Below are 12,081 nucleotides of genomic sequence, written 5' to 3'. Positions count from 1 at the left end.
CATGGGGCCTCGGGTAGGTAGCCTTGAGCCCTTGGGGAACTAAGAGCTTCCAGCGGGGACACCCAGGAGCCTTAGGCCTTGAAAGGGGAAGCCCCGGAGCCCAAGGAGATCGCCGCCCACCCAGCATATACCTGTTTCAACCCTTCTTTGCATCTCTGGGAGCTTCAGGCACCTTGGACGGGTGAGATCAGGAGATGCAACTACCTTGTCAACATCCTCTCATCCTTGGAACTTAATTTAAGGACCTCACACTCCACATCTCTGTACCCTTCCTCCTACCCAACCCCCAAACTTTCTGTGCTCTTGCCACCTTGTGCATATTATCCTTGTGGCAGTTACTACAACAAGGTTCATACGTGATGTCCTTCCTCAGCCAAACTGCCCTCCCTTACCAAGTTGACAGAGCTGTTTATTTTGGGAGGGTCTTACGTGACCCAGGCTGGCCTTGAACTCACTATGTCGCAGAGGATGACCATAGGCTCCTGTCTGTGACTTCTGAGCACTGAAATTACAGTGTGAGTCATCAGGCCCATCCATTTAGTTTTAAATAATTTAAGGCCGGTTATGGTGGTATATATCTGTTATTGTAGCTCTTGCACAACAAAAGTAGGAAGCCCTTTAAATTGGAGGCCAGTCTCGTCTGTATAGCAAGTCCCAGGCCAGCTTGAGCTGCGAATTAAGGCTTTTTCTCTCTTTTTTTTTCTTTCTTCCTTCCTTCCTTCCTTTCTTTTTTCCTTTTGGTTTTTTGAGACAGAGTTTCTCTGTCTATCCTAGAACTGTCTTTTTAGACCAGGCTGGCCTCCAACTCCCAGAGATCCACCTGTATCTGCCTCCCAAGTGCTGGGATTAAAAGCGTGTACCACCACCATCCGGCGTCAGGCAGCATTGTTTAAAAAAAGAAAAGAAAAGAAAAGAAACTTCAGCTTCACAGAAGAGTGGTGAGAACGGAAGTTTAAAAAAAAAAAAAATTTGGGTTGGGCGTGGTGGCGCACGTCTTTAATCCCAGCACAAGGGAGGCAGAGGCAGGTGGATCGCTGTGAGTTCGAGGCCAGCCTGGTCTACAAAGTGAGTCCAGGATGGCCAAGGCTACACAGAGAAACCCTGTCTCGAAAAACCAAAAAAACAAACAAACAAAAAAAACTTTATATAGCTGATCATTGATGGTGTATGCTTTTTAATCTCAATCTCTGAGTTTGAGGACACCCTGGTCTACATAGAGAAACCCGTCCTGGAAAAGAAAAATATCTGAACCTCTAGAGTTCCCAAATATGAACATTTTCATTGCATCCTTCCATTCTCTCTCCTCCAACATTTAAAAAATATTCTTTCAAAAGTTCATATCTCTACAAATGTACTTAGCTCATATTTCCCCACGATCCTCTCATCCCTTTCTTCCTCCCCTATAACCCAATTATTACTTTCTTTCCTCCTAAGACACTTTCCAATCAGACGTAAATGCTATGCCCCTTTACTTCTAAATACCCCAGAGTGTATTTCTAAACAAGCAAAGTTTCCTAAGTAGTCACAGGGTGCCTGCATTGGGAATTCTTGCCAATCTCTCTGATTCCAGTGTAATACCACAAGGTATTTCCACCCGTACTGCTTCCTCCCCTAGTAATGCAAATTCTGTCTCCATTATTCATAATTTACTTCTGCGCTTAACTGCTCTGTGGTACAGCACACACTGAGAATTATTTCAGAATAACTAATCCATATCACTGCAGACAAATAGTCCTGCCAATAAGCAGGAATTATTCATGGTTCCTCACAGGCAGAGGATACATAGCATATTACACACTTACTTCGCATCACCTGGGTGAGTCCTTCCCTACTCCTGATAGTATCACATCTGACCTGGAACTTCCTATGTAGCCCAGGCTGGCCCCAGACTCACGACAAACCCCCTGCCTCAGCCTCTTGGTTGGTAGGATCACAAGTAAGTGTCATCACACCCATTTATTATTATTATTATTATTATTATTATTATTATTATTATTATTATTATTATTTATTCCACGGTATGTCAACATATCTATTAAAAAGTTGCATTTGGCTGGTCAGTGGGTGACCCACGTCTTTAATCCCAACACTCAGGAGGCAGAGTCAGGCAGATCTCTGAGTTCAAAGACGGCCTGGTCTACAGAGTAAGTCCAGCACATCCAGAGCTGTTACACAGAGAAACCCTGTCTTAAAACAGAACAAAACAACAGAACAAAAACAAAAAGAAAGTAGCATTTGTCCAGGTGTGGCAGTACATGATTTTAAATCCATCTCTGTAGCTAGCTGAGTCAGTCAACTAGATACCCGGTTCAGAATCCCCTTTGAAACACACCTCTGAGCATACCTGTGAGGGAGTTTCCTGGTAAGGTTAAATGTGGCCGGCACCATCATGTGGCCAGAGGTCCTGAACTGTGAGTAAAGCCAAAACAAACACCAGCATTCATAGGTCTCCGCTTCCTGACTGTGGCCAGAATGTGACCAGCTGCCTCTGGCTTAAGCTGCCATGCCTCCTCCACCATAATATGCATCGTGTCCCCTGCAACTATAAACCTAAATACGTTTTTCCTTAGGTTTCTGGTCATCAGGCATTTGGTCACATTGAGTGATGTGACTAGTACAGCAAGGGACTGGGTGATGGTAGGTGGACCCCCCCCCCCATGATTTGGATTGGTGACATGATGAGAGAGACTCCAGACAGCTGCATATTACCTACGAACCAAAAAGTGGAGCCAGCTGACAGACAACACATACCACCAGTACTTTGATCTTGGGTGAGAAGCAAACTTCTGTTGTCAATAAGCCATCCAGCCCATGGTATTTTGTTACAGTAGCTCAAAACCACAAAGACACACCCTGCCTCATTTTACAGGTTAAATGTCTTATCTCTCTTTGAATATGAACCATGATGCCTTTCTACTTTTGTTCTCCCATGTCCTTTTTGTGTCTTTTTCTTTCCTGCTATAACTTCTTATAGGCATGTGGAGAAGCTTGTCAATCTGTTAAAATACCATTTGGAAAGCTGGGTGTGGTGGCGCACGCCTTTAATCCCAGCACAAGGGAGGCAGAGGCAGGCGGATCGCTGTGAGTTCGAGACCAGCCTGGTCTACAAAGTGAGTCCAGGACAGCCAAGGCTACACAGAGAGACCCTGTCTCGGAAAAAAAAAAAAAAAAAAAACCAACAACAAAAAAAAACATTTGGAGGTAGAAAAGGATGGTGAAAGACTGACTGCATGTGCAGGGTTATGTGCCATTCCCTAGTTCTTGGAGGCGTGCTGGCAGAGGGCCAGCTCATCCCCTGAGAGGAGGCCCCACAGTGGGAATATGGGAATGTATTCCCTGTGGCCATCTTGGGCTTCCCAGGAAAGAGCAATTTCCCAACTGTCTTCTAAAACTGACGTGCCATTAACAGGCTGAGAACTACTCAAATGTGGACGAAGTCTGAAAATTTTTTTTTAAAGATTTATTTATTTATTTATTTTGTATACAGTACTCTGCCTGCATGTACACCTGCAGGCCAGAAAAGGGCATCAGGTCTCATTATAGCTGGTTGTGAGCCACCATGTGGTTGCTGGGAATTGAACTCAGGACTTCTGGAAGAGCAGTCAGTTCTCTTAACCACTGAGCCATCTCTCCAGCCCTGAAGTCTGACATTTTTCGTTTTAAATTTTAAAATATTTATTTGGAGTGTGTGTGTGTGTGTGTGTGTGGGACCAAAAGAAGGTGTCCAATCCTATGGAGCTGGAGTTACGGGTGGTTGTGAACTGATTGGTGTAGGTGCCTGGAACCAAACTTATGTCCCTTATAAGATCAATACATGCTCTAGACTGCTGAGCCATTTCTCCAGACCCCTGCCTCCCTGCTGTTTTTTGTTTGCTTGTTTTGCTTTTAGTCATAGTCTCTTTCTTTTTTACCATTTATATTTTCTTTTTTAAATTACAATTTATTCAGATTACATCCTGATTGTTACCTCCTCACTTGTGTTTTCCCCATTCCCCACCCCACCCCTTTCATCCTGTTCCCCTCCCTCTGACAGGAGGGGACCTCCTCCCCCATCATATGACCACAGCCTATCAGGTCTCATTCCGATAGCCTGCATCCCCTTCCTCTGAGTGCTGCCAGGCCTCCCCCACCAAGGGAAAGTGATCAAACAGCGGGTACCAGAGTTCATGTCAGAGTCAGTCCCTGCTCTCCCCACAACCGTGGAGAATGTGCTGTCCATTGGCTGGATCTGAACAGGGGGTCTAGGTTTACTGCATGCGTTGTCCTTGGTTGGTACAGCAGTTTGTGCAGGCCCCCTGGGTTCAGATCCTCCAGCCTTGATGCTCTTCTTGTGGGGTGCCTCCCAGCTTTTTATCTGTGTTCTGCTGCAGAGCTCTCAGGTCTCACACCCAACACATTTTATGGTGTTCGGGGTTTTTTTGTTTTGTTTTGTTTTGTTTTGTTGTTTTTGTTTTTGTTTTGCTCTGCCTTGCTTTTTGGTTTTGAAGGTTTTATGTTTTTGTTTTTTTTTTTTTCTTTTACCTTTTCTTTTCCTTTTTTCTATTCTTTGAGCCAAGCTCTTATTCTGAAGCTCAGACTGGCCTGGAACTTACTAGAACACCCAGGTGGGCCTTGAACTCAAGGCAGTTTCCTGCCTATCTCTTGCTTATACTGGGGTTATAGGCATGAATCATTACACACAGCTGGCTAACCTATTTTAACATGAGCGTACACTAAGGAGGGCTAAGAGGTTCTCAGCCGTTCCCTTCTTAGTACGAACTCATGCCTGCTGTGGTTTTTCTTTTTCGCCGGCGCTTACCTGATATCCACCATCCTGAGGAAATGATAGTGCGCTTGGTCAGCAAGCAGGAACAGGTGGGTAGTTTGGGTTACAGACTACCCAGGCAGGGCAGCCAGCCTGGAGGAGGAGGGTACAGCAGATAAAGGGAGGATGTTGCAAAGCAGGAAATAGGACCCTGGGACCATACACCAACAGGGAGGCAAGAAGGCAGAAAAAGAATTATTTGATGAAAATTAACTTTAACCCATGTCTCTGTTAACGCCCAAAGCAAAGGCTGTGTACAAAGGAGTGGGAGTCGCCTGTCTTCTCCCTCCACTGCAGAGAACCTGCCCTCTGAGGCTCAGAACTCACAGCCCATAGGGGCCAAACGGCATCATGCAGAGGAGTCATAGAACCCAGCACAGCCCAGTCTTCCTTCTAAATGGCTGGCTTACAGCTAATGTCTTGGGCCACGTCCTGCTTGCACACCGAGGCCAGATTCTTCCATAATGGGCTAGCTCTGAGAGTGCCCAGGGAGAGGGGCCATTAGCAAAAATGAAAAGCAAGATATCTTTTAGTCCATTAAGTTAAAAGAGGACTCCACTCTCCTTTATTATTTATGACTTGCGACTCCAGTTACTGTTTCCCGGAATAAGTGTTATGGTTCTGCTTCAGGCTTTGTTTACTGGAGCAAAACAGATGCTTATCAGCAGGCAAGCTGCAGATTGCTGAGCAGCCAGGGAGCCCTTCAGTGCTGTGGTCTCTCTGTCATCCTTTGATGTCTTAGGAGCCAAGTCATTTCTTGTGCCTCTGACAGTTTCTAAAACCTGCCACCATCTGATGTGTGTAGAGGCGCCCATGTCTGTGATCTATATATAAATTCAGAAGCATATACCTACAAGCTACGTATGAATACGGTAAGCCCAAATTGAAAAGGTCGCCCTCTCGTTTTTACTTTAAGAATGTCACAGCAACCAGGAGTGGTGGCGCACACCTTTAAACCCAGGACTCAGGAGGCAGAGTCAGGCAAATTGCTGAGTTCAAGGCCAGCCTAGTCTACAAAGCAAGTCCAGGATAGCCAAGGATAGGAGAAATCCTATCATAAAAAACAAAAAATATAATAATAATAATAATAATAATAATAATAATAATTATTATTATTATTATTATTATTATTATTATTATTATTATTATTATTATTAATAAAAGAATGTCGCCTCCAAAACTGAAACAGGAGGAGGTTGAAGTTAGCCTGAGCTACACAGCAAGTTCAAAGTTGTTCAAGACCCTTTCCCCTGAAACAAAAGAAAAGAAAAAGTGAGTGGTTTGGTGTACGGGTGGGTGACGGGAGCAAGTTTCAGGGCAGTGGCCCCTGTGACCACTGGAGGATGTCCATGATCCTCCAATGACTTCCCCAGTCATGGCTCCAAATGACAGCACAGTGCCCCATGCTACACAACTCCTTCTCAGGTTCAGTTTTTCATTTGAGTTCCTCTTTTTCAGTCTCTAAGGTGTGGAGGGAAGGTGTTGGCCTGAAAGAGACGCTCAAATGAAAGAGGAAGTGTCTTAGCACTCAGCAGGCGCAAAGCAGCCACCCACTCTGTCTGTGACCTCTATGGAAACACTGCAGACGGTCTCCTGCATGTCCTTTCGGACTTTTCTGGGGGCGGGTGCAGCCTGCTGCCCAGCAGCCAGCAGCCAGCTTCCTTTCCGTTTAGGTCGGTGTAAAGCTGATCCAGACCACAGCACCTGCCTGGAAGGCGGGCAGGCCTTCTGCACTCGCTACCCCTGGCCACACGTCCTCCTCCTCGCTGCTTCTTCTGCGCAAGCTGAGAACCACGCTGTAGTAGTGACGTGGGACCAGGGATCATCTTGCGTGTTGTGCTGTCTGAGGAGGCCACGCGCCATCCCACCCTGCCTCAAGCTCTCTCTCTAGGCAGTCTTCTGTGTCCCCATCGAATGCCTCTGTGTGTGTGTGGGGAGCGGAGGCGGGTGTTAGGGGAGGACAGAGGGTGTCTGTCTCCATTTTGCTAAATCAGACACCACACCGGGCTTCAGGTCCTGAGCACCCTGGGTCAGGGGATGGAAACAAATGTGATGGAGAGGAAACCAGAAAGTGTGTCACCAGGTGCAACATTAGCATAGTTTTTTGTCTTGTGCAATGCAGAAAATTCATCTCTATTCAACGACTTGAGGGAAGAAGTCCATACAGACGAGCAAGCTAAAGAACAAACAGTATCGCTCCTGGTCGGTCGACCCAGAAATAACCCTTGTGAATGTTGGCTATGCTTACAACTTCCGTCTGCTGTGTGTTTTTATTGTTTTGTTTTTTGGGACAAGGCAGGACCTCACAAATCACACTTGTACGTTTTCAGTTTATTTCTTACTCCAGGGAGAGCAAAGCTCTTCAGTTTAAGGATACGTGCTGTAACCACAAATTCAGTCAAGTCATTATGTCACGTAAGACTGCAGCCGTTAGGAAGATAAATTGATTCATTTCATAGTGCCATAACACAGAGGGGTGTCTTGAAGGTCTTCAGTTTTTGTTTGTTCGGTTTGGCCTCTTGATGCAGCATCTTGCCACGTAGCCTGAGCTGGTGTAAATTTAGGACACTCTGACTTCAACCTCCCTGAATGAGGGGATTACAGGTGCTTGGCACTATGTTTGGTTCAGAAAAAAAAATTCATTTCAAAACAATATATGACTTTGGTATTGTTTATATAAAAACATGTATATGTATGCATAATGTTTGCTAAAACATCTGTCTAAAAGGTAGGCTTTCTGTGCTATTTTCCATTTTTTATTATTTTACATTTCTTCAGCAGTTAGCATTCACTGATTTCATATTTTTAAAAATATATTAACTTTCATTTTTGTTGTTGTTTTGTTTTGTTTTTTGGGACAGGGTTTCCCTGTACAGCCTTGGTTGTCCTGGACTCAATATGTAGACCAGGCTGGCCTTGAACTCACAACAATCCACTTGCCTCTGCCTCCCGAGTGCTGGGATTAAAGGTATGTGCCACCACGCCTGGCTCTCAAAAAAAAAATTTTTTTTTTTTTTTTTGGTTTTTCAAGACAGGGTTTCTCTGTGTAGCCTTGGCTGTCCTGGACCCGCTTTGTAGGCCAGGCTGGCCTTGAACTCACAGCGATCCATCTGTCTCTGCCTCCCGAGTGCTGGGATTATAGGCGTGCGCCACCATGCCCGGCTTCAAAAATTATTTTAATCTCTGCTTATTAACATAAGTATGTCCATTATTTAGTGAGTGTCAATGAAGGCTACAAAAAACATACATGGTATGACACTATTTTCCTATTTTGTATTTTTTAAAATAAATAAACATATTTTAGGGCTGAGAATATAGCTCAGTTGTAGAGCGCTTGCCTGGCACCTGGTCAGGCCTCGCTTTCTGGTTCATAGGTAATGCTTAACTGTCACTGTCTGGGTCTTTTGTTTATTTATTTAAATTTTTGATTTTTAAGATCTCTGTTTTTAGCTGGGCGAGGTGGCACGCACCTGTAATCCTAACACTCTGGGAGGCAGAGGCAGGCTGATCTCTGGGTGTTTAAGGCCAGCCTTCTCTACAAAGGGAGTCTGGGACTCTTGAAAAACAACAACAAAAAAAAAAAAAAAAAAAAAAAAAAAAAAAAAAGGAAAAGAAAGAAGAAAGAAAAGAAATCTCTATTTTTAACTCTGTGGGGTGTGTGTGTGTGTGTGTGTGTGTGTGTGTGTGTGTGTGTGTGTGTGTGTGTGTGTGTGTGTGTGTAGGTGCTCATGGAGGCAGCTGGAGGTATCGTATCCCCGAGAGCTAGAATTGTAAGCTACCTGACATGGGTGCCTGGGAATCAAACTAGGGGATTCTTAGTACATGCTTTTTTTATTTGTTTGTTTGTTTGGTTTTGGTTTTTTGAGACAGGGTTTCTCTGTGTAGCCTTGGCTGTCCTGGGATCACTTTGTAGACCAGGCTGGCCTTGAACTCACAGAGATCTGCCTGCCTCTGCCTCCCAAGTGCTGGGATTAAAGGTGTGTGCCACCACACCCGGAAGTGCATGCTTTTAACCTCCAAGCATCTTTCTAGTCTCTCTGGGGTCTCTTATACTGATAGCGATCCAGTTACCTCCTTGTTGAGTTTGGTCTTTAGCACTGTAAATTTAAAAAATAAGAAATTACATAGTTTGATTAAAAATTATAAATAAAAACATTAATTTACAGTGTGAAATTTACACATAAATTGTATACATACACATATATAGTTTAAATACTGCATATTTATTGTATTTTATTTGTTTTGTTTTTTGAGACAGGGTTTCTCTGTGTAGCCTTGGCTGTCCTGGACTCGCTTTGTAGTCCAGGCTGGCCTCGAACTCACAGAGATCCACTTGCCTCTGCCTCCCGAGTGCTGGGGTTAAAGGTGTGTGCCACCACCACCTGGCTTGTATTTTAAACAATAGTGATATTTCCATGTCGGTGAGAAGAAAGTAATCTTTGGAGTTGAGTTGTGGAAGAGCACAGGCTGGTCTAGGGCAGCAGCCACTCAGGGAAGAGCTAATCAACACCTGATGGCACGATACAGTGTGGGTCCTTGGCTGGCACCATTTGCTCTGTCATTTGACACTATGCCTTTGGATTTTCTGGGTCACTGTTCTCCCCAGGCTCCCAGCCCGCCAACCAGGAACCCGCAGGGGCCCCTGAAGGAGTAAGGTGCGGGTTCCCTGTGGTGTGTTGTGTGGGGGTTCTGTGAGGAGTAAACCGGCCTATTTCCCTGTATTCCCGAGACTCAAGTCTCAGCACCGCACCGGAAGACTATGTGAGAGGTGGGATTGGAGTCAAGCTGAGGCCCTTGCGGGTCCTTGGTGGCTATCTCAAACAAGGCACTAACCGCTGGGCCACTTGGGGGCTTTATTCCCCAAATGAGGACGATAAGAAGCTCTGAGAAAACAAGGTGATGGAGAAAAGTCAATAAGATCTGAGACCAGCATGTCACAGGTGTGTATGAGTCATGACCCAACTACGGTAGGAACAGTAGCTTGGCAAAAGCCGGTGGCCTGCCAGGCGGCAGGTCCTCATTAGCTAAAAAGCCAGCAGCGGCCACAAGGCGATCATAACATAGTCTCGTGGCTGGACACATTGGTCACAAAGTCTAATTACAGAAGTACTCTTTGACAGAGACAGCCTGTAGATGTGAGTCATTGGGTGGCTAACCCTCGGGCGTGGGGTGTTCCCGGGAAGGAGCTGAGATACACGCATCTGAATGAGACAGAAGGACCAGACCCGGGGAGTTTTCAGTTACAACCCACAAAGCCTTGCTGTTCTAACAGTAGGTGGTCAAATCACTTCCCCACTACTTCCCCCGGGCTGTTTGTGCCTTCGCTCCTGCTTAGGCCTCCTTTCACACTTACACACACACCTCTGATGATGCCAGGGTCTGGCCTGTAGCCTGGGGTGGGGTGGGGTGGGGTGGGGTGGGGTGGGGTGGTAATTCAGATAACTTCAGGTTCTACAATACACCCAAACAGGAGAACGAACGCTCCGTTTCACGTGAGCAGGCACGGCTGTAAAGTGGCTTTGGCCCTGATTAGGTTTCTCTGTACAAGGATCGGGTGGGAGAGGGGCTGATGACGCCACATTCTTCCTCCTGGATATTTGGATTTCTTATCTGGAGCCTCCTCAAACTTATTTACTTGTCAAAGTGCTTGTTGGCATTTTAAGCTCTTTCCGGTCTGTCTCTGTAGCCTGGCGGTTGGGGTAGCAGAACAGGGCCTCCAGTAGGAACGACAAAGGCTCAGCTGTGTTCCCTCCCGGGTGTCTGTGATGAGGGGATTATGAAACCTAAGTCTGTATCTTTACCTCTGGCACTGGCATGGAATGCTGCTATGGGCATTACATTAAGTAGAGGAAGCCCCCCTAAGAAATGCTACGTAAAATTTGTACTGTGCACTTACTACCCCAAAGAAGTGGGTTCTGCCATTTGTTGGAGATGCAGAAATGCAAAATGTACTAGCTGGCTGTGACTCTTCTTCTCCTCCTCCTCCTCCTCCTCCTTCTTTTAAGACAGGGTATCACTGTGTAGCTCTGACTGGTATAAAACTCACCATAGGCCACCATGGCCTCAAACTCATGGAAATCTGCCCACTCCTGCATCCCAAGTGCTGGGACTAAAGGCATGCACCGCCATGCATGGCTCCAAGTGTACTAGTTGGAATAAAAGTGACTTGTTAACTCTGGGTGTAACCAGTAGTCACCCCCGGCACAGCAAGGATGGACAGTCTCATCACAGGAGAAAATGGTGTTAAAGAGACCCTGATGCCATCTGTGTCCCCCCCCCCCCCGCCATACACACACACACACACACACACACACACACACACACACACACACACGCACACACGCACACACACGCATGCGCACCAGAAGTAACAAAGGCAGTTGCTAAGGCTTCCTTCAGTCAGTCAACCTAGGACAGAAAACAGGACTTATCACTCAGACATAGGAGACTAGGAACACAAGGGCCACACAAGGAGCAGTTCAATAAAGGACCTAGAGAGGAACCAGGGCTGGCCTCACAGGCAGAGACAGATATGAAAGACTGCCCAGGATTCAAGGGGATGGGAAGGCCAGGGCATTCTGGCCATCTAGGACAGTACCATGAAGGTGCAGACATCTAGCTGCAGTGGACACAGGCCGTGAGGGGCTTCGGAGGGCTGTGTGGGCGGCAGGAAAAGCAGGGCAGACGCATGTATGCCAGGCCTCAGCAGAATATGCAGCAGGCTGTGGCTGAAGGGCTGGGTCTGCGTCTGGCTCATCTCCCAACACTTAGCACAGAACATATGCTCAGTAAAGCTTCACTGAGCTGGTGGCCTTGCCTCTCAGTTACCGGAAGAAACTGAAGCTGCCTCACAAGAGGTAGTCAGGATGCAAGCGGTGCGATGGGTGCAGAGAGTTGATGGAGGATGGACCAAAAGGAAGGCTGGACAGTCAACCTGGGAACAAACACCATCCTCAGTCACCCTGCCTGGCCAGCGTGGTCGGAGTGGGTTGCAGGGGCCTGCGCTGTGATCCTCCTGCCTTGCCCTGAGTAGCCGGAGCCATGTGTTGATGCTTCTCTAGGACTTAGCCTCATCCCTGGGAAGGGAAGAAGGAAACGAGAAGTTTCCCTTCTGCTCTGGGACTGTGAGGCTGAGATTTGGTGACTCATGGGAAGGAGGGTGGATAGGTGGGTGGCGTCAGGGAAAGGAAGGGGCCTGAAAGGTCAAAGATAGGCCTGAGAAGGACGATGGAGAAAATGATGTGTCTGTCTGGGAGGGGGGGGTGAAATAGGAAGTG

This window comes from Acomys russatus, chromosome 16 (genome assembly GCF_903995435.1).
Source record: "Acomys russatus chromosome 16, mAcoRus1.1, whole genome shotgun sequence".
In the NCBI taxonomy this organism is placed as follows: domain Eukaryota; kingdom Metazoa; phylum Chordata; class Mammalia; order Rodentia; family Muridae; genus Acomys; species Acomys russatus.
The sequence above is the reverse complement of the archived record's forward strand: the minus strand, read 5'-3'. Positions refer to the sequence as shown.